A 2,500-nucleotide genomic window follows, 5' to 3' on the forward strand; every position below is an offset into this window, starting at 1 on the left:
AAAAGGGAAATAGTATGTTAGATGGCGTAGGAGTGAGGGCAGAGGTGTAAGGGAAGAGGAAGGGGTGAGAGAGAGGAGGGGGAGAGGGAAGCGGGGTGAAAGAGGATGAGGGAAGAGAAGAGAGAGAACTGTGTGTGCGTGGAAAAACTGTGAAATGTGAAAGGGAACGACAAGATTGAGAGAGAGAGAGAGAGAGAGAGAGAGAGAGAGAGAGAGAGAGAGAGAGAGAGAGAGAGAGAGAGAGAGAGAGAGAGAGAGAGAGAGAGAGAGAGAGAGAGAGAGAGAGAATTGGAAAGAACGACAGTCTATTTCAGGGAGCTAATGAAAGAAAGAAAAAAAGTTGATTGTAATGAAGAAAAAGGAGAGGCAGAAGGAGGAGGAGGAGGAGGAGGAATAAGATGAAGAGAAAAGAGGAACAAAAATAGAGACAGATCCCAAATGGAAAAAAAAAAAAAAACACTGAACGAAATGAAAAAAAAAAGAATATTAACCAAATACAAGTAGACACAAGAGATGGTACAGAAGAAGGCACCTCCCCACCTACTATTATGTCCCTCTACCAAAGAAAAGCATGAAAGAAAGGGAAAAGAGGGAGAGAAATAAAGGTAGAGCTGGAAATGAACCGGACAAAGGGCGTGAGTGTTGTCTGATATACAGAACTTACAGTAAAAGTTGATAATTTAGGAATAACTGTTTTCTTAGGAATATAAGAAGATAAAAGTGTGCATAATGAAAAAAAAAATGAAAAGAAAAAGAAAAAAAGAGGACAAGGCCGAGTCAGAAGAGGAGGAGGAGGAGGAGGAGGAGGAGGAGGGAAGAGAAGAGGAGCACAAGATGTAAAGGGGAAAGTACAAAGTAGCAAACGAGAGAGAGAGAGAGAGAGAGAGAGAGAGAGAGAGAGAGAGAGAGAGAGAGAGAGAGAGAGAGAGAGAGAGAGAGAGAGAGAGAGAGAGAGAGAGAGAGAGAGAGAGAGAGAGAGAGAGAGAGAAAGGGGGGCGTAACGAGGTGGAGGATAATTGAAGAGAGTGATAAAGGAGGAGAGAGGAAAGCAGACTAAATAAAGGTGAAGACCGCAAGTACTGGAGGTGTGTGTTAGTGTGTATTATTCACCCTACTAAAGCTGCCCTTCTCTCTCTCTCTCTCTCTCTCTCTCTCTCTCTCTCTCTCTCTCTCTCTCTCTCTCTCTCTCTCTCTCTCTCTCTCTCTCTCTCTCTCTCTCTCTCTCATACCTCGAAGTCTTAATGAGGAAATTTTTAAACTTGAACCTCACCTACCTCGCTTACCATCTCTCCCCCGACCCCCTTTCTTTCTCCCTCTCCCTCCCATTCTCTCCCTTTCTCTCTCTCTCTCTCTCTCTCTCTCTCTCTCTCTCTCTCTCTCTCTCTCTCTCTCTCTCTCTCTCTCTCTCTCTCTCTCTCTCTCTCCTTCCTGACCTTTCTGTCCCTCTCCCGACCTCCTCTCCCTCACACCTATCCTCTTCCTCCTCTCCCTTTCTCTCTTCCTGCCCTTCGTCTATTCCATCTCTGTTCCCTCCTCCTCCTCCTCTTTCTTCTCCTCCTCTTCAGTCCTTCCTTCCTCCTCTCTCTTTCTCTCTCCCTCTCCCTCATACCTATCCTCTCCATTCCTTTCTTCCTGCCCTTCGTCTGTTCCACTCATCTTCCCTTTTTGTCCTCCGCCTCCTCCTCCTCTTATACTCGTAGTTCTCATGACCTCTTCCTCTCCAGCCCTTCCTTCCTCCTCCCTCTCTCCCTCTCTTTCTCCCTCCACTCTCCCAGGCACACTCACGCCGCTGGTATTCTCGGAGGGAATGAAGGAGGGACGGGCTGGACTATATATATTTGTGTGTCAGGATAGAGGGGGCGATGGAGACTAAAGGGTGACTGTCGGGAGAGAGAGCGAGAGCGAGAAAGAGAGAGAGAGAGGGGGGAGGGATGAGGTTGGAGAGAGAGAGAGAGAGAGAGAGAGAGAGAGAGAGAGAGAGAGAGAGAGAGAGAGAGAGAGAGAGAGAGAGAGAGAGAGAGAGAGAGAGAGAGAGAGAGAAAGAGTTAGATAGGCAGATAGATAGATTGCTAGATAAATAGATAGATAGATAAGTAGATGGATAGGTAGGTAGATGGATAGAGGGATGGATAGACGGACATATAAAGATAAGCGGAGGCAGACATGTAGAGACACACACACACACACACACACACACACACACACACACACACACACACACACACACACACACACACACACACACACACACACACACACACACACACGGGCAAATCCTTACTAACGATAACACATTCTGCTTTAAAACAACAACAAAACTGCATGTCTTCCATTCTCATCACCTTAATCTCTCTCTCTCTCTCTCTCTCTCTCTCTCTCTCTCTCTCTCTCTCTCTCTCTCTCTCTCTCTCTCTCTCTCTCTCTCTCTCTCTCTCTCTCTCTCTCTCTCTCTCTCTCTCTCTCTCTCTCTCTCTCTCTCTCTCTCTCTCTCTCTCTCTCT

The 2,500-nt window shown here is 46.6% G+C and overlaps 1 protein-coding gene across 1 annotated transcript in view; it reads right to left on the reverse strand.

Annotated features, from left to right (window-relative positions):
• Positions 1–2,500, reverse strand: part of LOC135109336 (acetylcholinesterase-like) — a 15,597-nt gene that overhangs the window by 7,074 nt on the left and 6,023 nt on the right. The window lies entirely within an intron of this gene.

Source organism: Scylla paramamosain, chromosome 18 (assembly GCF_035594125.1).
Source record: "Scylla paramamosain isolate STU-SP2022 chromosome 18, ASM3559412v1, whole genome shotgun sequence".
NCBI lineage: Eukaryota > Metazoa > Arthropoda > Malacostraca > Decapoda > Portunidae > Scylla > Scylla paramamosain.